A 24,707-nucleotide genomic window follows, 5' to 3' on the forward strand; every position below is an offset into this window, starting at 1 on the left:
ACGCCACAGCGTCAGCCAGGCGCGAGAAAATAGGCTCTGGCCTCGCTCCCACTCCCCAGCAGCCCCTAGTGCTCCTAAGAGCCAGTGTGAGAAACAGGAGACCCACCTGTGTCTCAGTTCTGTTACCTGATTTAGCACGAGCTTCCCGTGCTCTAACAGGAGACCATATGGCCTTCTCGAGGCTCACCTGGATACCAAGTCTCTAAACTGGGGAGGAAGCCCACATAGAAATTACCTTGGTGATTAAAAAAAAGAAACACCTGTGTGAGCCCTGGACCCTCTAACCTAAATATCTACCTTCCTGGCAAGGTCTCCTGGGGGAGAAGTGAAAGAAGGGGATTTTCCTGCCCCGCTTTTGCACTCCGAAAGAACACGCTTCCTCCTGCTGTGTTGGGGCTCCCTGCCATTCCCCACCCCTGCTGCTCCTCCCTGGACTGACCCACTGCCCATGGCTCCCAGCTCCCCTCGCCCACTGCTGCCAGGTGGAGGTTCTGCTCCTAACCCCCAAGGGCTGCTGCTTTTGTCTGCTTTTCCCCCATGGTGCTCCCAGATACAGCTCCCTGCCAGTAGCTTCTCCACTTTGAGACCCTGTTAACTCAGTCACCTGGGCCCCAGCTCCTTGTTCAGTGACTTCATGTCGGTAGCTTGAAATCAGCGAGGGTGGCAGTATTACAGCACAGGCATCTGCAGACACCACACATCAGAGCTTTTATTTCTGGAGAGCCAGCTGTCATCCGTATCCGTACACCGCCGACAGGGCTTCTGGTTCTTGTAGACAGACTCCTGCAAGAAAAAAAACTGATCCCACAGTGCCAGGCAGGGCTTCAATTCTCTGAGATCCACTAAGTCCCCACCACCTCAGGAGGCAGGGCCAGTGCTCCCTGACATTGTAGAACTTCTCATTTCACCCCTGTGGTCGGGCTAACTGATAGAGGTGGCTCAGTTCACAAGCACATTCTGCAGGCTCCTATGGAACTTGAACTAGAGCGCTGAGTTCTTCAGCAGGAAGGATTGTGTGTGCCATCCAAGAATGGGGACGCTGTTTCCCGTAACTGCCAACCCATGTCCTCTCATGTTCCTGGGGTTCAAATGCAAGGAGATGCTGCCCCTACACCCGTCTCAGGCATTTGGACCGGAGTCCAGGCACGTTAGATTCGCCATGTAGGTTTCATGGCCTCTAGGCTGTCTTAGCTCATTAACATCTCTGAGTTTAACTGGAAAGGCCAGAAAGGTGTTAAACAGAAACAAAAACATTGTAATCAATTTGGTTTGACTGTATTTAACCGTTTAGCTTTCCTTTTTATTTGTTTTAAGAGATAGGGCTCACTCTATCACCCAGCCTGGAGTACAGTGATGTGATCATTGCTCATTGCAGCCTTGAACTCCCAGGCTCAAGTGATCCTCCTGCCTCAGCCTACTGAGTAGCTGGGGCTATGGTGGGCACCATTATGCCTGGATAACTTTCTTATTTTTGTGGAGACCGGGTCTGGCTATCTTGCCCACGCTGGTCTCTAACTTCTGAGCTCAAGCGATCCTCCCCTCTCAGCCTCCCAAAGTGCTGGGATTTCAAATGTGAGCCACAGTGACCACTGTTGGCTTTCTGAGACATTTAAGATCATGTACATTATTGTTAATTATGATTGTTTTTGTCATTCAGTTTGTGTGATTTTCCAAAGAGTACACTTTGAATCTCCTGGTGTGTTTGAATTGTCCCCCTCCTTGCTCACTGACAGGCTGAAGTCCTAAGCCCCAGCACCTCAGAATATGAACTTATTTGGAAATCAGGCGATTGCAGATGTAATTAGTTAAGATAAGGGCATGCTGGAGTAGGGTGGGCCCCAAATCTAATCTGACTGGTGTTCTTATAAAAGGGGGATATGTGGACACAGGAAGAATGCCACGTGTACATGAAGCTGGCCATCTACAACCCAGGAGAGAGGCCTGGAACAATCTTCCCTCACAGTCCTCAGAACTGGAACCAAGGCTGCCCACACCTTGAACACAGACTTCCATCCTCCAGGGCTGTGAGACAGCACACGTCTGCTGAGTTAGCCCCCCCCAGCTTATGGCACTTTCTGACAGCAGCGCTAGCTAACCAATACGCTCTCTAGCAAAACGTACTTTTCCGTTTGTGCCCCACCAGGGTTTGCAGACAAGCAAAATTGTCATGGTTCCCTAACGCCTCAGAATGTTTTCTTCCTAAGTCACTTTTTAAAATTATTACTTACAGTGAGGAAAAACTGAAATATTGCAATGCTATCTACAATTAGGATTAGTCCCAACCACTGAGAAACGTTAAAAACTGATCTAATAAAAATAAAGAACCTTAAGACGCATTAAACTCTTAAGCTGCTCAGAAACTGCTGCTTCTGTTCGTGGACACGCAGATTTGCCACAGTTGACATCACTGGCCACGTGCTGTCTTGTGTTTGTTACTTAACATCGCATGACAAGTATTTCCACGTAGTGACAATGTTCATATCTTATTTAAGTAGCGACTTACTAGTCATTTGTTATGTTCTCATTTTTCACTAAATTTTTGTGTAATTTGTTTAATTCCATTTAAACTTTTTCCTCGGGGCATGTATGGGAAGAATTCGGGATTCCAGTTTTAGCCCCTGTCACACGGAACCCCGTTCTTCTCTAGACTGAGCGGATCTGTGGTTTCCCCAGAAATAAAAACGACGCGTACAGGTTTCTCCCTCCCCTTGACGTCATTTCGTTTGACCCTTTGTAATGATTTTCCCTAGTTTCTCGAAAGCTTGCCCTAGTCTTAACGCTGCTTTCGCGTTTCCTTATATCGCTAAGCGGGAGGTGGCCCCGCACTCTAAGCATCCGGCTCATTGTCATGCTTTACCGGGACCCCAGCGACTCTGCACCCTCGGCGCTCGGCGCCCTAGCCCTCCGCGGCGTGCACCCGGGTGCGGGTGTTGTTGCAGCGGCGCCCGCCAGGAGGCAGCGCAGGCTCGGTGTTGGCTGCGACGTCCCACAATGCACCGGGCTCTGGGGCCTGCGCTACCTCTTGAACCCAGCTGCCGGGCCTCCAGAAGGCGGGCCCGCGAGCCGGCGGGGGCGGGTCCTCCGAGGAAAGGGCCGGGAGCCTACGCGGAGGCGGTGGTCGGGACGTTAGGGGGCGGGGCCGGGAGCGGCCGAGGGGGCGGTGGGCGGGGCATTCGGTCGGGGGCGGGCCCGAGAGCCGCCGGGGGGCGGTGGGTGGGACCGGGAGCCGGCAGGGCCGGGACTGCCGAGCGCCGGGGGCGGGGCCTCAGGGGGCGGTACTGTGGAGAGGGCGGGGCCAGGCCACTGGCCCTGTTGCCCGCCGCAGTGGCAGCCGCTGGAGAGCGCGGGACCTGGCGCTGCAGCGAGGTAGGGGCTCTTCGGGATCTTCCCTTTCGGGAGTGGGAAGTCTTTTCTGCGTCGTGCTAATGGGAGAAGCGGCGAGCTGCTAAAATTTAGAGACGGCTTCGCACTTCTCGCCGTAGCCCGGGCTTTGCCCGGGGAATCGATTTTAAAACTCTTTGTCTGGCCCCGTCGTCCTGTCCGCGGGCCGGACGTGGGGCGCCTGCTCTGGGTGTCTGGGGCGGGCGATTGCAAGCTCGCGGTGCATGCCTCCTGCCTCGAGTGTGGACGTGAACTCCGGGGTGGGCTGGGCTGGGCTGGGTTTCTGCAGAGGCGGGAATGTGTGAGAGCTGGGAGAGTGTGGCTGTCAGCAGGGGTCCGTATCACACTGTGGCCGGGGGTCCCAACCCCTGCTGCCTCGGGTACGGGGTAAGCGGCATCTGCCACCCTCCCGCCTCGCGCGCTGTCAGGAGGCGCCCTCCCCGTGGGTAAGCCCGTGCCGTGGGTGCCCTCCCGTCCCTGCAGCCCCAAACATACCTACCCCAGAGGACACCACAGAATGCGGACCCCAAAGCCAGCTGTACCCGCGAGCCCCTCAGCACAGCTAACTTTAATTTGGTATCCCACAATTGGAGCTTTTCAAAAGTTAAGTTTGGCAGATTGGAAGCCTGGGAATAGGGGGCGCTAGGAATGCTGCATTTTGTTGGTGTCTGTCCTCAGCCTGTTTCTGGGTCACCCTGCAAGGCTCCATCCGTTCAGTCTCACCCCTTGGTAAGAATGTCCTGCCCTGAAGGCTCCAGGCTGAAAGTCTAAGGTGACCCCATCTTTGCCTACTTTTCAAGGTTTGGCAAAGCACGTGTGTCTTTTGATCCTTATCCCCCATGTAGCATAATTCATGTTTTTAAAGGTATGTTTTTATTTCAAACCTTCACCCTATATTTTCATTCCCATAAATACGAATTGGTTGATTTTACTTGTTAACTCCTTTAGGTGTTTAGTAATAAAGGTTATAATTAGGAAAACTGAAAGGTATTCATCAGGTAAACACGATCCTCCTTAACGAATTTGCTGATCATAAAAGGAAGCAGATGGGAAATCAGGCAAGCTTGGTTTTAAAACATTTCTGCCTCTGAGAAGGTTGAACTATTAAAATTACATTTATTGTTCATTCCAAGTCTAAAATGCTAGCAATGAACTCAGATTCCTTTTTTGCTAGACGTTCATACCTGTTGACTTGAGATAATAAAAAGTAAGAAAATTCTCCCCATCCCCAGAACTGAAGAAAATTCTTTCAAATTGTTCTCACCTTACCTATCCCCAGGAAAAGGAGGTAAGTCTCAGGTTGTTGGGATTCTAAATATTTTGTTAAGCAGAAATTCCTGCTGGTCCTTAACTTTGCTCTGGAATTATCAGTTCTTTTTCAAAATGTGAAATTATGAATTGCCTATTATATACAATATTCCACATCTCACATTAATATTCATTTAAAAGTGTTGTGAGGCCGAGCGTGGTGGCTCTCACCTGTAATCCTAGAACATTGGGAGGCCGAGGTGGGAGGATTGCTTGAGCTCAAGAGTTCAAGACCATCCTGGGCAACATGGAGAAACCTCATGTCTACAAAAAATGAAAAAGTTAGCTGGCATGGTAGTGAGCACCTGTGGTCCCAGCTACTTGGTAGGCTGAGGTGGGAGGATCACTTGAACCTGGGAGGCAGAGGTTGCAGTGAACTGAGACCACTCCACTGCACTCCATCCAGCCTGGGTGACAGAGTGAGACCCTGTCTCAAAAAATAAAAATCATTGTGTATTTGTGAGTAAAAAGAAACAAATCTTTAAAAGATTAAAAACAAGAAAAAATTAATATATGTTAGTGATTACCATTTTGACTTCCCTGGAGCGACAGTAAACCCAAAAGATAAAACCAAAATCTAGTTATTAATAGTCACTAATACCATAAGGACTAGAAGGCACCATTTGAAGCTTAAAAAGAAGTTTAAAGACATCTTAAATTCAGACAATAACTTTGCACAGTGGTTTGCGAACATCGGTAAACCCATAGCCTCAAGTGATTCCTATGGAAAGACACTGACACTCAGATCAAGAAATTTAAATACAAATTCAGGGCTTACTAAAAAAATAAGCAGATCAAGGGTCTCCAACATCAACTGTAAATACACATGTTAGGTTAATTTAAAAAATGATCCACTGTTTTTTACAAAATTCCAATGCCCGTATGCTTCCAAAAGGGCACAACTGGCATAGTTTTTGCTTCTAAAGGAGGTAAACTTTAAAAACGGACCTGTAGTTACAGACTGGCACTTAGAGGAGTTAACATAAACAGGTGACTGACTCATCAATTACTCATTTTTTCTGAGGATTATTTACCTACTAAGTGCAAGACTGGACTCATAGCTTTAGCTCACTCCTAGTGAAAACACTGTACATAGGATCTATTAATGGAGGCTGTGTCATCAAGACCTCAGAAGTAGGGGCCAGTGTATTTCTTAGACACTGATGAAACAGAAGCATCTCTCAGAAGAACCACAAAGACATGAGTAGCTCTGTGTTAAAACACATCATTTATTTTGAAGGGAGAAAGGAACAGAGAAAGAACAACAGAGAGGAACTCAGAGCATTTCCTCTGTGGCTTCCCCCTTTGTGGTGCCAATTTAAAAAAAAAGTTCTTTATTGTCTAATGATACTAATTTTTAAATAATAGTCATGTAATGTGAGGCTATAGAAGCAGTTATTCTGAAGGAGAGAGTCACTCATACATGAACTATCCAGGTTTCCAATAATAAAAACATCACTCTATTCCTATTCATGTATTTGTTCAATAAACACCCTAGCACAGTTCTAGGATTAGGAATATGAAGATGAATAGTTTAACATGTGACTTTAAGAGGCTGATCTAGTTGGGGAAATCAACCCAGAGATAATTATAGTATGTACATGGTATGATGATAGATGTCTGCTCGTAGTGCTATTGGACCTCTGAAAAAATCAATGGCTGAAATTATTATTAAAGGATGACTAAGTTTTAGCCAGAAGTGGGAGGAGAGTGCTCCAGGTAGAGGGGACAAACATTAAGAAAATCATGGAGGTAAAGGCCAGGCACGGTGGCTCATGCCTATAATCCCAGCACTTTGGGAGGCCAAGGTGGGAGGATTGCTTGAACCCAGGAGTTTGAGACCAGCTTGGGCAATATAGTGAGACCACATTTCTCAAAAAAAAAAAAAAAAAAATATTAGCCAGGTGAGGTGGTGTACTCCTATTGTCTCAGCTACTTGGGAGGCTGAGGTGTGAGGATCGCTTGAACCTGGGAGGTGGAGGTTACAGTGAGCTGAGAGATTGCACAATTGTACTACGATCTGGGCAACACAGTGAGACCCTGTCTAAAAAAAAAAAAAATTAAATTAAAAAAAGTTTTTAAATGATGGAGATAAAGTACCAAAATATGAGGCCCAGAAAGATACAGAATAAGACTAAAGAAAGAGGAAGGGGTCACACCATAAAAAGTCTTGTAAAGGCAGGGGGAGCCACTGGAAACTTTGGTGGGAGAATAACAGGATCAGATCTGCTTTAAGCAGCTTACTCTGAGAGTTCACTGAAGAATGGACTTAGGAGGATAGAAGGCAGGAAGAGCCGTTAAGAGGCTGCAACGGTGATTAGGAAAGAAATGATGAGGGTGCAGCATTGGTGGAATGTGTGACCAAATGGTCATTCATTCTTAGACATTATCAGCTTTCTTAGACATGATTTCATTTGGTTTTTATAACCACCCTTTGGTTTTTGTAGGGTAGATTAATAGGCTCATTCTACAAGTGTTTACTTAGGTGTTTTGTGTTCACTATCCCTGACTCTTACAAAAACCCTATGAACTGAGCATTATTAGCCCATTTCCCAGAAGTGTGTACTAAGGCACCAGTGAGGGCAGAGGCACAATCAGCCCCAGGTGCGGTCTTTCATACAGGGCTCATTCTGAACAGCAGGTGGGTCCTTGCCTCTGAAGACGGAGGTGGGACAACCCTTCCAGGTAAACCCACACCTCAGGCGCCAGCATGGGAGTGAGACCGCAGTGTCTGGCTTCTCAAGCAGTGCTGTTTATGCATTTAAAAGTCCTCTGGCCTAGTGCGGTGGTTCACGCTTGTAATTCCAGCACTTTGGGAGGCTGAGGCAGGCGGATCATGAGGTCAGGAGATCGAGACCATCCTGGCTAACACCGTGAAACCCTGTCTCCACTAAAAATACAAAAAATTACCCGGGCATGGTGGTGGGCGCCTCTAGTCCCAGTTACTTGGGAGGCTGAGGTAGGAGAATGGTGTGAACCCGGGAGGTGGAGCTTGCAGTGAGCCAAGAGCGCTCCATTCTGGGTGACAGAGCGAGACTCCATCTCAAAAAAATTAAAAATTAAAAAAAAATAAAACAAAATTCCCCTTGAGGCTGGGCACGGTGGCTCATGACTAATCCCAGCACTTTGGGAGGCTGAGGCAGGCAGATCACTTAAGACTGGGCAACATGGCAAAACTCGTCTCTACAAAAAATACAAAAATTAGCCTGGCATGGTTGTGTGTGCATCTGTTGTCCCAGCTACTAGTTGGGGCTGAGCCGGGAGGATCTCTCGAGCTGAGGAGGTAGAGGCTGCAGTGAGCTAGTATAGAAGTTCTGGAAAAAATGAAACATAGAATTATATGATCAGCAATGCCACTTCTGGATTTAAACCCAAAAGAATTGTAAGCAGGGATTTGAATAGATATTTGTACATCCATGTGCCTAGCAAAGTTCTTTACAATAGCCAAAAGGTGGCTGCTGCCTCAGTGTCCATGGACAGATGAATGGATAAACAAGACCTGTCAATACAAACAGTGGAATATTATTCAGCCTTAAAAAAGAAGCTCTGAGACATGGTGTAACATGGATGAACCTTAAGGACATCATGCTAAGTGAAATAAGCCAGTCACAAAAGGACAGATACTATATGATTCTACTTGTATGAGATCCCTAAAGCAGTCAAGTTCATAGAGACAGAAAGCATGGGGGTTGCCAGAAGCTGGGGAGAGGAGGAGTGGGGAGTTAGTGTTTAACGGGTGCAAAGTTTCAGCCTGGGAAGATGAAAAAGTTCTAGAGAAGGATGATGGTGATGGTTATGCAACAATGTGAACATACGTAATGTCATAGACCATTGCACTTAAAAATGGTTAAGATAGGCTGAGCACGTTGACTCAACACTTGTAATCCCAGCACTTTGGGAGGCTGAGACTGGTGGATCACCTGAGGTCAGGAATTCAAGACCAGCCCGGCCAATGTGATGAAACCCTGTCTCTACTAAAAACACAAAAATAATCTGGGTGTGGTGGCACGCTCCTCTAATCCCAGCTACTCGGGAGACTGAGGCAGGAGAATTGCTCGAACCCAGGAGGCAGAGGTTGCAGTGAAGCGAGATCGCACCACTGCACTCCAGCCTGGGCAACTGGGTGAGACTCCATCTCAAAAAATAAAAAGAAGATAGTTAAGATAGCTGGGCAGGGTGGCCTCACGCCTGTAATCCCAGTGACTCAGGAGGCTGAGGCAGGAGGATCACTTGAGCCAAGGTTGAGGCTGCAGTGAGCTATCATTGCACCACTGCTCCAGCCTGGGCAACAAAGTGAGACCTCGTCTCTTAAATAAAATAAAAAATGGTGAAAATGGCCAATTTTATGTTCAGTCTATTTTACCACACACGTAAAAATTTCCATGGAACGTCACGTTATGATCAGATTTTCAAGATCTAGGAGCTTGTGACAAACTTGTTTTTTGTTTGTTTGTTTTTTGAGACAGAGTCTCACTCTGTTGCCCAGGCTGGAGTGTAGTGGCACAATCTCTGCTCAGTACAACCTCTGCCTCCCAGGTTCAAGCAATTCTCCTGCCTCAGCCTCCCGAGTAGCTGGGATTGCAGGTGTACACCGTCATGCCTGGCTCAGTTTTGTATTTTTTGTAGAGATAGGGTTTCACGGTGTTGGCCAGGCTGATCTCCAACTCTTGACAGATTTGTGATAAGGAAGACTAGGAAATGCAATTGGGAAGATTAAAATGGGCATCTCATAGATCACAGCCCAAGGAAAGAATGCTGGCTGGATTCCTGGAGGACAAATCACAGAATGAGAAGCTGAAAGGTGGCAGAGATGGCATTTAGTTCAACTTCCTCTTTTTACAGATGAGAACAGTAAGGCCCGAGTTATCCAGTGACTGCCTAGGGTCACTGAGCAACTTCAAGCAAAGGGAGGATGTGAAGCCAAAACCTGTCCACCCTCCCCCACCCCCACCCTCCCATTCCCCCTGAAAGACAACCAGTGCCTGGTACTGAGAAGGAATCTCTGGGCTGACTGACAAAGCTGTGCTCTGGCTTGCTTTTCAAGCAGAAAACAAACCGAGTTTTCCATCTCCATCAGTCTTGCTACAGCATATTCATAGGACTACCATGGCTGAAGAGATTTGGGTGCTCAGAATTTGGTGTTTGGTTGCTGGCTGTCTAGGTATCAAGGTGGAAAAGTGGTGATGTTAGAGTTCGTTCGTTCATTCATTCGTTCATTATCAAATATTTGAGGGCTGACAACGTGTCAAATATCTTTTCCAATTTCTAGTTTTTCTATCTAGTAACAACCATCTGCCATCTTTATTCTAGATGTTCTGCCAGTTGCCCTTGGACATAAACTCCTTTTACATAAGCTTTCGTTGAGTCCTGGATGGGGCCACTCGGGAATAGGTAGAGTTGGAGGGTGGATGATATGAGATGAAGGTGGGCAGTACCAGATGCCAGACAGAGTTTCAGTTCCGTCAAGGAAGCCACCCAGAGCTACAGGATTCCATTTCAGACGTGTGTCTAGGGGCTGTAACATGCAGAAGTGGAATCCTGTTAGTGTAACTTGCTCCCGCAGAGACCAGGTATGGGGATTGCCTGGAGGTCTAAATGCCTGCATGGATGTTCAGAGTGATACATGCAGCAGAAAACTCAAAAGACAGACTAAAAGGAGAGATATTCAGAGATAAGCAGAGATGCAAAGAGAGAGAGAGAGATGTGGAAGAGAGTGCAATCTGGAAGAACCACAATTTTCCTGGGATGACATCTCAATCTTGTGGCCTCTAAGGATAAAGCCAGACTGACTCGTCACAATGATGCATAAAGGTAGATAGAGCCTCTTTTTCTTTTTTAACTGATACGGTTTCGCTATGTCCTCACCCAAATCTCATCTTGAATTGTAGCTCCCATAATCTCCATGTGTCTTGGGAGGGACCTGATGGGAGGTAATTGATACATGGGGGCAGGTTTTTCCCGTGCTGTTCTCATGATAGTGAATAAGTCTCTTGAGATCTGATGGTTTTATAAAGGGGAGTTCTCCTGCACACACACTCTTGCCTGCCACCATGTAAGATGTGCCTTTGCTCCTCCGCCTTCTGCTGTGATTATAAGACCTCCCCAGCCATGTGGAACTGTGAGTCCATTAAACCTCTTTTTCTTTATAAATTACCCAGTCTTGCGTATGTCTTTATTAGCAGTACTAATACATTAACCCACTATTTGTACCTGCTTGCTTCCAGGAGAGTTGAGTTGTAGACTACACGATAAAACAACTTTAAAAATGAGGCACTAGGGTGGTTTAGTAAAACAATGACCAGCTTTGAAACCACTTATCAAACTCTGGAACCTTGGAAAAATTACCTAACCTACCAGAATGTTATGTTTCCTTATCTGTAAAATGCAGATAACAACAACTTTACAGAGTGTTGGGAGAATTAGAAATCCATTAGTGTTTTCATTCAGCATTTTCACTGAGTGCTACATTAGTGGCAATACTGTGTTAGGAGCAGAACAGGTAAGGATGGGTAAGACATGGTGCCTGTCCCTTGAGAGGCTTATAACTGGGGCGGAGGAAGACAGACACGTAGATAGACAAGTGGGTGAGGTGTCAAAGAACTTTGCTGGAAATGCATACAGGAAAGAAAGAAGGTCTATCAGGAAATGTGTGCAGAAAGAAGGAAGGCATGTCAGGAATGGCATGGGGCCAGGCATATAGGAGACACAGTAGATACTAGCTGTTTTTAAAATTATAAAACATAAAAATGATCAAAGCAATGAAGCAGAAATAAATCTCATGGGACACCTGAGATGAGACATTTTGGCAGAGAATTTGGCTTTAAGTCTCTTAGAAGCCACGACAGAAAAGGAAACAGGTTGGGTGACATCATTTTCTTATTCTAGTAAGAGAAAGTACACAGATTCAACTTTAGAGAGGACTTTTTTTTTTTTTTTTTGGAGCTAAATCAAGGAAGGATTTATCACGTGGACTCCCTTGAATATAATTTTGAAGCTGTGAACAGTACCATCAGTAACATTTTATGGACAGCTCTGATGGTTTTTATACCACGGCACTCCTCTTACCTTTGGTGGAAGCTCTCTGGAGTTATCACTGACGTGTAAAGTGGTTTACTGTTAGAATCCTGGTGTGCTAGGATTCTGGGAGAGTCACTTTCAGGAAGTTACCTGGCGATGAGTCATCAGAAGAACCTGGAGAAGTGAGAGGATTGGAAAAGTTCTCAGTGTTCTGAGCTCAGTTATTTTCTCTGTGCTACAGGGCAGAGGATCCCTTGGCATGAAATAAGAGCTAAGTGGTCCAACAGGCGTTGAAGTGTTAAAACAAGAATAGAATAAGTCCTGTGCTAATCCTGACACAAGATAGTAGGCTCTGGGGATGATAATGCCTACTGCTGATGGGAAGGCCAGGGATTAGCAACCAACCAGGGAATATAGTTCAGATAAACTAAACAGGAGGTAGGGTGATGTCATGGAAAAGGCATAGACTTTGAAGTCAGGTTTATCAGGTTCAAATCCTAGGTCTACTAGTTGGTAGTTTCACAAATTACTTAATTTTCTGATCCTCAATGGGATATTAAGAGTTATCTTGGGCCAGGCATGGTGACTCACGCCTGTAATCCCAGCACTTTGGGAGGCCGAGATAGGTGGTTCGCAAGGTCAAGAGATCGAGACCATCCTGCCCTACATGGTGAAACCCCATCTCTACTAAAAATATAAAAATTAGCTGGGTGTGGTGGTGCACGCCTGTAGTCCCAGCTTCTAGGGAGGCTGAGGCAGGAGAATCTCTTGAACTTGAGAGGCAGAGGTTGCAGTGAGCTGAGATCGAGCCACTGCACTCTGGCCTGACGACAGAGTGAGACTCCGTCCTGCCCCCGCTCCCCGTGCCGCACCAAAAAAAGTTATCTTGGGCTGGGCATGGTGGGTCACGCCTGTAATCACAGCACTTTGGGAGGCTGAGGCAGGTGGATCACCTGCGGTCAGGAGTTCAAGACCAGCCTGACCAACATGGTGAAACCCCATCTCTAATAAAAATACAAAAATTAGCTGGGCACCGTAATCGCAGCTACTTGGGAGGCTGAGGCAGGAGAATCGCTTGAACCCGGGAGACAGAGGTTGCAATGAGCCGAGTTCATGCCATTGCACTCCAATCTGGGCAACAAGAGTGAAACTCCATTTCAAAAAAAAAAAAAAGAGTTATCTCATATTTCTAGTTGTTTTGCCAATTAAAGATAAGGTATATAAACAATAGTAATAGTAATAATAATGAGTGCTAACAATGATTGAGACCTTAGTGCAGGCCCTCTGCTAAGTGCTTTAACTGCATTATTTCATTTCTTCTTCTTTTTTTTTTTTTTGAGATGGAGTCTTGCTCTGTTGCCAAGGCTGGAGTGCAGCAGTACGATCTTGGCTCACCACAACCTCTGTTTCCTGGGTGGAAGCGATTCTTCTGCCTCAGCCTTCCAAGTAGCTGGGATTTACAGGTGTACTACCACGCCCAGCTGATTTTTGTATTTTTTAGTAGAGATTGGGTTTCACCATGTTGGCCAGGCTGGTCTTGAACTCCTGACCTCAGGTGATCTGCCTGCCTCGGCCTCCCAAAGTGCTCTGATTACAGGCATGAACCACCACGCCCAGCCACATTTATTCTTAATAGCAAGTCTCTATGGTACATACTACCTGGCAACTAGAGGATGCTCAGCAGATGGTATATATTGGTATCATTTGTTTCAAATTAATAAATAATAAAAATATTAAATCTGGCCCATTGTCTGTTTTTGTAGTCCATGAGCTAAGAATGGTGTATAAATTTTTAAGTGGTTGAGGAAAAAAATTAAAATAGAGGCCGGGTACGATGGCTAACACTTGCAATCCCAGTGCTTTGAGAGGCCGAGGCAGGAGGATCACTTGAGGCCAGGATTTCAAGACAAGCCTGGGTAACATAGCAAGACCCCATCTCTACAAAATATTTAAAAATTAGGCAGGTGTGTTGGCGCACACCTGTATTCACATCTACTCAGGAGGCTGAGGCTGGAGGATCACTGGAGCCTGTGAGTTTGAGGCTGCAGTGTGCCATGACTGCACCACTGCACTCCAGCCTGGGCAACAGAGGGAGACCTTGTCTGCAAAAAAAATAATAAAAATAAAAAAACAAATCAGGCCAGGTGTGGTGGCTCACTCCTGTAATCTCACGTTGGGAGGCTGAGGTGGGCAGATCACTTGAGTCCAGGAGTTTGAGACCAGCCTGGCCTTCTCTACTAAAAATACAAAAATTAACCGGGTGTGATGGTGGGCGCCTGTAGTCCCAGCTACTTGGCAGGCTGAAGCACGAGAATCACGTGAACCCAGGAGGCAGAGGTTGCAGTGAGTTGAGATTGCCCCACTGCAGTCCCGCCTGAGTGACAGAATGAAACTCTGTCTCAAAAAAAAAATTTATGACATATGAAAATGATATAAATTTAAATTTAAATTTTTTTTTTTAATGAGTCTATTTCTAATAAGCCCAGGCTGTGGTGCAGTATGGCGGATCTCGGCTCACTGCAGCTCGCTACTCGGAGACCTAACCCATTCTCCTGCGGCCTCCCGGTGGCAGCTGGGACTTCCCCTGGCGCCCGCCACCCTCACCGACTGGACCCTATTGTTCTTTAGTAGGCGAGTTCACCATATTAGCCAGGATGGTCTCGATCTCCTGATGACCTCATGATCCGCCGTCGCCGACCTCCCAAAGTGCTGGGATTACAGGCTTGAGCCAACGCGCCTGGCCAAATTTCAGTGTTTATAGGGTTTCCTTAGAACACATTCATGCCCTTTTGTTTACATGCTGTCTAAAGATGTTACATGCCGTCTAAAGCCATCAGTGCTGCATTAATCTTCAGTGGTTGTGACAGAGATACGAATGGCCTGCAAAGCCCTACATGTTTACTATGTGGCCCTTGACAGGAAACGTTTGCTGATCCCTGATTTAGAACAAGACTTCGAGGGGCAGCTACAGAACAGAAACTCAGCCGACCTCTGTAAGCAAGATCGCCCAAGGGTGACTTTTCAGACATGGAATCCGGTAGGAGCAGAAATCCCATCTGCCCCCTTGTTGAGACCCATGGACAGGGCCTGTGCTGGGCAGTCCCGCATGCACATGGGCCGGGTTGAGGAGAGAAACAGGGCTGGGGCCAAGCCCATCTAGGGCCAGAACTTAGTGGAGCAGGCTGAGAAATCTGGGATCTCTGAGCTTTTTGTTTCTATGCTTTCGCATTTGTTTGCTTTTCCCTTTGTATTTTAGCAAAAATTCTCTTTTAAAATTCTCGTTGAAGCTAAACCAAGGAGGAGAAATGATCTATTCACATCTGGGCCAGGAGAGAGTCCGAAGTTCTTCATTGTTCTTAAGCCATGCTGTGTCTGCCTGGCCCCTGTCACTTCCTTGTCGGGACTCCCCTCCTGATCACTCCCTATACCCTGGCTCTGCCCAGGCCCTGCAGCTCGCAGCACCCAGGAAGAAGTCTGCTGCACCCTTCATGCTGTTTTATTCTCTGCTGGTCCCTCTGTTTCCTACCCCTCCACACCTTCCCAGCCTGGCGGAATCCTCAGCCTTCAAGATTCTGCTGAAGTGCCACCTCCTCCTCCAGGAGGCCCTCCCTGGCTCTTTCTGCCCATCCGGAAAGAGATGACCACATCTGCTTTTTTCTTTTTTCTTTTTTTTTTTTCGAGATGGAGTCTCACTGTGTTGCCCAGGGTGGGGTGCAGTGGTGCAATCTCAGCTCACTGCAACCTCCACCCCCTGGGTTTAAGTGATTCTCCTGCCTCAGCCTCTGTAGTAGCTGGGATTACAGGCAGGCACCGCCATACTCAGCTAATTTTCTGTATTTTTAGTATAGACAGGTTTTGCCATGTTGGCTAAGCTGGTCTTGAATTCCTGACCTCAAGTGATCTGCTCGCTTTGGCCTCCCAAAGGGCTGAGATTACAGGGATGAGCCACCGCGCCTGGCTGACATCTGCCTTTTTGCCACACTCTACCTCCTATCCTACCACCTATCACTCTGCATGGGCGATGTCCACTGTCCATGGATTCTTTCCCATTAGGGATGACATTATAAGCTTAGCACCCTACACGGCTCCTGGACCATGGTAACCTGGAGTGTGTGAAGGCTGAAAATGAGGATCAGAGTCCTCTGAAGGACTGGGAGGAATGAACTTTCTCACTCAAGAACTAGAAATTCCTTAATAAGAGATGATGGTGATAAATGGAAACTCAAGCAAGGAAGGCCTAGGGTGGCAATATTCCTGGCTGGGCTTTTTTCTTTTCCCTTATGTGAAGGATATTGAATCATTCAGTAGGAAATACCCTTAACTGTAAAAGACAGAAAGCACTAAGCAAGGAATGGTGGCACGCACTTGTAGTCCCAGCTACTCAGGAGGCTGAGGCATGATCACCTGAGCCAAGGAGTTTGAGACCAGCCTGGGCAACATAGCAAGACTGGTCTCTAAAAAAAAAAAAAAAATTATCTGGGTTCAGTGATGTGCACCTGTAGTCACAGCTCTTCAGGAGGCTAAGGTGGGAGGATCACTTGAGGCCAGGAGTTCGAGACCAGCCTGGGCAACATGGTGAGACCCCCGACTCCAAACACACACACACACACACACACACACACACACACACTAATCAAACAATATTCATGTAATACCTCTCCAAGGACTTATAGCACAAGACTACATTGCAATTCAGAGAAGACATTTCAGGAGGGGCTGAGACAATGTTGTGCAACAACTTTGTTGATGATAAAATATAAGGATAGAATTTTCTTTTCTCTTTTCTTTTCTTTTCAATAGAGATGGGGTTTTGCCATGTTGGCCAGACTGGTTTTGAACTCCTGAGCTCAAGCAATCTGCCTGCCTTAGTCTCTCAAAGTGCTGGCATTACAGGCGTGAGTCACTGCCCCTGGCAGAGGATAGAATTTGAAAAATGCAAATGTTGGCCTAGCGCGGTGGCTCACACCTGTAATCCTAGCACTTTGGGAGGCTGAGGCAGGTAGATCACCTGAGGTCAGGAATTCAAGACCACCCTGGGCAACACAGTGAAACCCCGTCTCTACTAAAATACAAAAAAATTAGCTGGGTGTGGTGGTGCGTACCTGTAGTCCCAGCTACTTGGGTGGCTGAGGCAGGAGAATCGCCTGAACCCAGGAGGCAGAGGTTGCAGTGAGCCGAGATCGCACCACTGCCCTCTAGCCTGGGCAACAGAGCGAGACTCCATTTCCAAAAAAAAAAAAAAAAAAAGCAAATGTCTAACTTGGCCAGGAGATAAGATCTTTCAAGTACACATGAGCTCTTATCACTCTCAACAGAATCTTGTCACAAGACAAGGAAGGATTTGGGGCTGGAAGGATCTTAACTAATAGCCTCTTGTTATCTGCTCTCTCCAAGGGCAATATCTGCCCTTAAGAGAATGGTTGTCTATAATTTTGACCTCAGCTGGGTGATCACTGAGCTCTCAAGACCTTTATCTTATAAGAACAGTTTGAGTTGGTTTTTTCATACTCTCACTCTAGCCTAGGAATCCTTTCGGCCACTTTGGGCCTGTTGTGAGTTCCTAGGGTGGCAGATCTCCATGAGCTTGCCCGTTTACTCTGCAGAAAACTTAGTGTTATAGCAGGTTGGCGCATGGTGGCTTATGCCTATAACCCCAGCACTTTGGGAGGCTGAGATGGGTGGATCACCTGAGGTCAGGAGTTCGAGACCAGCCTGGCCAACATGGTGAAACCCTGTCTCTACTAAAAATACAAAAATTAGCTGGGCATGGTGGCGTGTGCCTGTAATCCCTTATAAAAGAAACCTTTTATAAATCAGTCGTTTTATTGTAATCAAACTTCTAGATTCCATTCTTTCTCATCAGGTTCTGGTAAAATGGGAGCAGTTTCTATGATCAACGGGACTCTCCTAGCTTAGTCTATTTTCTAGCCAGCTTTCTCTCTCTCCTGTTCTCCACAGCAGATTTTCAAACACCCCCATTCCCCTTAAACCTCCCAGGTTCCCATCACTCCCGGCAAAGAGCCAGCCGGCTACTTTATGGAGATAGGAGAGACAGTCAGTTCCTGCTGCCGTCCAGGTGCATCTGAGCAAGTTTTTCTCTCTTTCTATCTCATTCCAGCTGAAGAAGTATCACTCCTTTGATTAGGGCCAACCTTTAAATCTGTTGATTGAATCAGCATGGTAGTGGCCTGTGTCTATAATCCCAGCTACTCAGGAGACTAAGGTGGGAGGATCACTTGAGCCCAGGAGTTTGAGACTAGCCTGGGCAACATAGCAAGACCCCATCTCTAAAAAAAAAAAAAAAAAAGAAAAATCAATCAATCTGTGGATTGGCCTGTGCTCTAGGCCTTCTCCCTCCTTTAGGGTCTCTCTCATTGATGATCACCTCTCCTGCATCCTTCTTGGCCTTTACACCTTGTCCCATCTCATCCGTCAAAGTCTGTCTTCCTCCAGCAACCCGCCCCTTCACAGCCCAGCTTCTTGGCTTAGAATTGTTTCTCTCCAGGGACCTCCTTCCTCTTCGGCTCCCCAGCTGCCTTCACTCTGGCATCTGTTCCCCTGGCTGCACTGAAACCATCCTCGCAAAAGTCACAACCACTTTCCTGCTGCTAAACCCAATGTATGTGTCTTAGTCCTTATCTAACTTATCTCCCGAAAGCACGTGTCTTTGAGAAATTCTCTTCTGCTGGCCCTGTCCTCTCCCACTTTCTTTCTTCCTTTTCCTCGTGCTGTTTGTTCTTGGTCTCATCTTCCTGGATCTCTTCTTCGATGGCAGTTCTGCCCCGGGCCCCCTACTCTCCCTGTACCCATCTTCTTGGAAATCTTTTGGTTCCAAGTGACAGAACCCAAACTCATGGTTTTGTTGGTAGTGGTGTTTTGCTTTGTTGGTTGTAACAGCCAACCAAAGGGATAGTTGAGTTTATGGAGTTATTTATGGTTGTACAATTAGCTCCATAAACTCAACCAACTAAAACACCACTACAAACGAAACCTATGACAAAGGAAATGCATTGTTTCACGCATCTGAAAATCCAGAGGTAGATCTGTGATATCTGGTCCAGAGACATAAAGTAAGGTCGTCATGCTCAGCCTCCCTCTGCCTGTCTCTTGGTTTGTTTTCCTCTGTTTGCTTCACTCTCAGGCAGCCTCTCTCCAAGTGATGGCAAAATGCCTGCCAGCATCTCCAGACTGAGACCCAGTCCTCTTAGCAAACACAAGACAATCTTCTACCCAATTTCTTAAGCTGGAAGTCTAGGATTCTTTTTTGTTTTGTTTTGTTTTGTTTTGTTTTTTGAGATGGAGTTTTGCTCTTATCACCCAGGCTGGAGTGCAATGGTGCAATCTCAGCTCACTGCAACCTCTGCCTCCCAGGTTCAAGCGATTCTCCTGCTTCAGCCTCCTGAGTAGCTGGGATTACAGGCATGTGCCACCACGCCTGGCTAATTTTGTATTTTTGGTACAGACGGGGTCTCACTGTGTTGGCCAGGTTGGTCTTGAACTCCTGACCTCAGTTGATCCACCCACCTCAACCTCCCAAAGCACTGGGATTACAGGTGTGAGCCACTGAGCCTGGCTAGGAATAATTTTTTGTTTTTTTTTTTTTTTTGGAGATGGAGCCTCACTTTGTCACCCAGGCTGGAGTGCAATGGCGTGATCTTGGCTCACCGCAACCTCTGCCTCCCGAGTTCATGCAATTCTCCTGCTTCAGCCTCCCAAGTAGCTGGGATTACAGGCACCCACCACCACACCTGGCTAATTTTTGTATTTTTAGTAGAGACAGGGTTTCACCATGTTGGCCTGGCTTGTCTCGAACTCCTGACATTGTGATCCGCCTGCCTCGGCCTCCCAAAGTCCTGGGATTACAGGTGTGAGCCGCCGCGCCTGACCAGGAATCATTTTTGACTCCTCTTTCCCAACATTGGCTTAGACACCAAGTCCAGTCCCAGGTTCTCAATCTCTCTGCATCCCTGCTGCCAATAATCTAATTCAGGTCACTGTCCTTTGTCTCCATCCCTGTCTGACCACCGGGGGGTTTCCTGCCTCAGCTCCTGCTGCTTTGCACTCCACTCTTCCCATCACAGCTGGGACCATCTTTTGAAAACATTAATCTGGTCCCATCCCTTCAATATACAAAGTCCCCATTAGCAGGAAGCTGAAAGCAAAACTCCCTGTTATGTTTTCTGTAAGGCGCTGCCTGCTGCGGCTCCTGCCTGCCCCTGCCCGCCTACCTCTTTATACTTCCCCTCTTGGTCCCTGTGATTTGGCTTCTGATGCCAGATGAGCCACTCCTTCCCAGTTCTCTCTCCATCCTACTCCCTCCACCTGGACTGTTCCCCTCCTGAGTCCCTCCTGACAGCTGATTTTTGGGTCATAGTTAGACATAACTTCACCGAGGACAGCCTTTCATACTGCAGTGTGTATATACTCTTCCTGTTAGAACATTCTACTTTTTCCATCTTAGTACTTATCACCCTTTCTTGTAATTGCTTTTAAATCATCCATACTTTTGGGTTGGGCGCGGTGGCTCATGCCTGTAATCCCAGCACTTTGGGAGACCAAGGTGGGCAGATCACTTGAAGCCAGGAGTTCTAGACCAGCCCAGCCAACATGGCAAAACCCTGTCCCTACTAAAAATACAATTAGCCAAGTGTGGTGGTACGTGCTTGTAATCCCAGCTACTCGGGAAGTTGAAGCAGGAGAATCACTTGAACCCAGGAGACAGAGGTTGCAGTGAGCTGAGATCACGCCACTGCGCTCCAGCCTGAGCAACAGAGTGAGACTCTGTCTCAAAAAAAGAAAAAAAAATCCATACCCCTCTGCAGACTCTAAGGATCACGAGGGCAGATATTTGCTTTGCTTTATGAAATACCCCCAATATTACAGAATAGAACTCAATATGTATTTGTTGACTTGTACCATAAAATGAGATGCAATTGTGTTAGTGGTTTTCCAGTTCTCTTCTAGATTTTAGAATTTAGATTGATTCCATAAACTGGAAAAATCTAAAAATATAATATCTACTCTTTCTCTTTATTTATATGCTTATCGTTCCCCCTTAACAAACGGTAACGTTTGAGAATTGAAAAGATCGTAGTAAAATCTAGCACTAATTCACTTCATTTGACAGCTTAGGAAGGGAAGGCTCAGAGGGTCTCCGTAACTTGCAGAAACCACAGAGCTATTTATGGTTGCATAATTTGATCCATAAACTCAAACTCAGAGCCCCCAACTTTCAGTCCAGGGCTTCACCATGGTATTAACACTTTTATCAGCATTTTAATGTATTTTTAATTTATTATTTTTTTGAGACAAGGTCTTGCTTTGTTGCCCAGGCTGGAGTGCAGTGGTGCGATCATAGCTCACTGCAGCTTCGACCTTCTGGTCTCAAGCAGTTCTCCTGCCTCAGCCTCCCGAGTAGATGGGACCACAGGCATGTGCCACTACACCCGGCTAATTTTTTTATTTTTGTGGAGATGGGGGTCTCAATATGTTACCCAGGCTGATCTCAAACTCCTGGGCTCACATGATCCTCCTGTCTCAGTCTCCCAAAGTGCTGGGATTATAGGCATGAGCCACTGCACCTGGCTGTCACTAGCACTTTTAACAGACTAGTGTAGTATGATTTTTTTTTTTTTGTATTGATACAAAGGAATCTTATTGCTTATAGCCTCATGTTTTACTTTTTAAAATGTACTTTTGGATCCTGTACATCTCAATAGATTTTCAGGAGGAAAATCACTGCCAGGTCTGTAGATGCCTGGGTATCCTCTAAGGTTCTGTGCTCACAGGTTGGGTTAATATCTAACACATTGCTCAGACAGAGCCAGATGTTACACACTGCTTTCAGTTCTCCTTCAGTTTCACCTCACAAGGATAGTGACTGAGTAGATGCCATCTGGATTTGATGATCTGGGGAATGCTTATATTGTGTAAAAGAAGTAACAGACTTTGGTTTAACTCTTTGTATTAACTGTTCCCCATTGCTTCTGTGAAATCTACAGGACACACTGTTAACTTCACAGGGGCAATGGAACAGTCCATTACGAAATATGAGCTTGAAAAGAAAGTTGTTTCTGTAAGTTAAGGTTTGGAAAAGACCAAGCAAGAGTAACAGTCGAAAAATAATTATTTTAGAATTGGGTATGGATTAAAAAAACAAATATTGGGGAAAAGTATTTAGTTAATTTATTTTTTTTTAAGACGGAGTCTCACTCTTTCCTCCAGGCTGGAGTGCAGTGGCACAATCTCAGTTCACTTCAACCTCCACCTCCCGAGCTAAAGTGATTCTCCTGCCTCAGCCTCCAGAGTAGCTGGGATTACAGACGTGTGCCACCAAGCCTAATTTTTGTATTTTTAGTAGAGATAGGGTTTCACCATGTTGGCCAGGCTGGTCTCAAACTCCTAACCTCAAGTGATCACCCCGCCGACCCCCGTGGCCTCCCAAAGTGCTGGGATTACAGGTGTGAGCCATGGCACCTGGCCATAACTTTTTTTTTTTTATTTTTAATTAAAAATTTAGGCCAGGCACAGTGGTTCATGCCTGTAAATTCTAACACTTTGGGAGGCCTAGGTGGGCAGATTTTTGAGTCCAGGAGTTCGAAACCAGCCTGGGCAACATTGTGAAACCCCATCTCTATAAAAAAATACAAAATTAGCAGGGGCATGGGGACATGCACCTGTGGTCCCAGCCGCTTGGGAAGCTGAGGCAGGAGAATCACTTGAGCCCAGGAGGTAAAGGCTACAGTGAGCCAAGATTGCACCACTACACTCCAGTCTGGGTGACAGAAACACTGTCTCAAAAAAAAAAAAAAAAAAAAAAAAAAAAGGGCTAGTTGTGGTAGCTCATACCTGTAATCCCAGCACTTTGGGAGGCTGAGGTGGGAGGATTTCATGAGCCCAGGAGTTCGAGGCTGCAGTGAGCTCTGATTGTGCCACTGCACTCCAGTCTGGGAGACAGAGCAAGACCCTAGCATTACAAAAGAAATGTTTTAAGAAAACCAACAGTAGAACCGATTGACCAATATATTATGAAACTCCAGTGAATGGACCTATTCCAAAAGGAAATTTCTTGGCCACAGATTGCACATAACTGTTCTTCAAGTGTTAATTTTTTTTTACCATTAACTTTTTTTTAACGTTGAAATTTTATTTTAAAAATTGACATGCAAAAAATTGACTTTTGGGATATATAGTTACAGACTTTTTAATTTTAAATTTAACGTGTAGAAACTACTTTTAAAATGACTTTTATATAAATATTGAGTAGATGCAAAAGAAAATGTGCAATACAGGTGTAGGGTATAGAAACAATACTACGTTGGGCCAGGTGTGGTGGTTCACGCCTGTAATCCCAGCACTTTGGGAGGCCGAGGTGGATGGATCACTTGAGGGCAGGAGTTTGAGACCATCCTGGCCAACATGGTGAAACCCCATCTTCACTAAAAAGACAAAAATTAGCTAGGTGTAGTGGTGGGTGTCTGTAATTCCAGCTACTCAGGAGGCTGAGGCAGGAGAATTGCTTGAACCTGGGAGGTGTAGGTTGCAGTGAGCCGAGATTGAGCCACTTCACTCCAGCCTGGGTGACACAGCCAGACTCCATCTCAAAGAAAAAAAAAAAAAAGAAATAATACCACGGTGAATCCTGTGTACTCACCAACCATTTTAAGAACATGATGGCTTGTCTTAGAGGCCCGCATTGGCCCATTCTACTCCCTTTCTTCCCCCTAAGAAATAACCACTATCCTGAATTTTGAACCTATCATTCTCCTGCTTTCTTTTAGTACATGCCTTTGTATTTCTTAACAATGTGGGTTTTTTGTTTTACGATACAGAGTCTTGCCTTGTCACCCAAGCTGGAGTACAGTGTCACAATCATGGCTCACTGTAGGTTCAACCTCCCAGGCTTAAGTGATCTTCCCATCTGAGCCTCTCAAGTGGCTGGGACCACAGGTGGGCACCACCACACCTAGCTAATTTTTAAAGTTTTGTAGAAATGAGGTCTCACTATGTTGCCCAGGCTGGTCTCAAACTCCTAGGATAAAGTGATCCTTTGCCTCGGCCTCCCAAAATGCTTGGATTACAGGCATGAATCATTGTGCCCAGCCTAAGCCATATGTTTTTAAAACATATTTACAGTTTGATTTTTTTTTCTTTAGTTTGACGTTTAGATAAATTAAATTATACTATTTGTATACTTATGAGCCTTTTTTTTTGCTCAATATTATGTTTTTGAGATTGATTCATTAAAGATGGGTGTGATTCCTTTATTTAGAGTAGTACTCTGTTATATAAAGAGATCACAATTTACTTATCAGTTTTACTATCGGACATTTAGGACGTTTCAAGTTTTTCTTTTTTTTGCTAGTGAATCAGTGCTGCTATGAACATTACTCTGGGCGTATGCTTGGACATAGAATCTCTGAAGTACAGTCTCAACTGTTAATTTAAAAAAAAATGTTTGGCCCAGTGCAGTGGCTCTCACCTGTAATCCCAGCACTTTGGGAGGCCAAGACAGGAGGATCACTAGAGGCCAGGAGTTTGAGACCAGCCTGGTCAAGAGAGTGAGACCCCACCTCTACAAAAATTTTAAAAATTATCCAGGCACAGTGACTCACACCTGTAATCTCAGCACTTTGGAAGCTCGAGGTGGGAGGATTGCTTGAGCCCAGGAGTGCAAGGCTGCAGTGAGCTATGATGGACAGAGCAAGATCCTGTCTCTAAAAAATAAATTTTAAAAGTAAAATAAAATGTTCAATGTATCTTTTTGTTATGATTCCTTGCTTCAACTGGTTATTTCAGTTAATAGAAAAACCTACTCTCTTACTGCATGTATGTGGCTTGTTCTATGCTTCTGAATCTTCATTTATTATAATTTTGCTTTTGAAATGAATTTGAAGCTTCTCAAGGGCTATTACTGGACCTATGGATTTCATATCTCTTAGATCTTACCATGGTGCCTGATGCAATGTTCTGTATACGCCTCTGGTGATGGAGTTTTATTT

The 24,707-nt window shown here is 45.9% G+C and overlaps 1 protein-coding gene across 2 annotated transcripts in view; it reads left to right on the forward strand.

Annotated features, from left to right (window-relative positions):
- The first annotated feature begins 3,293 nt into the window (after nt 1-3,293).
- The window catches only part of EXTL3 (exostosin like glycosyltransferase 3), a 132,715-nt gene continuing 111,301 nt past the window's right edge, over nt 3,294-24,707 (forward strand). For both annotated transcript variants that reach the window (XM_021942179.2, XM_009212774.2), the window contains exon 1: nt 3,294-3,366. The gene's annotated coding sequence lies outside the window, so the exon portion shown is untranslated. The remainder of the gene's footprint in view (nt 3,367-24,707) is intronic.

The sequence above is a fragment of the Papio anubis genome, chromosome 8 (genome assembly GCF_008728515.1).
Source record: "Papio anubis isolate 15944 chromosome 8, Panubis1.0, whole genome shotgun sequence".
NCBI classification, from domain to species: domain Eukaryota; kingdom Metazoa; phylum Chordata; class Mammalia; order Primates; family Cercopithecidae; genus Papio; species Papio anubis.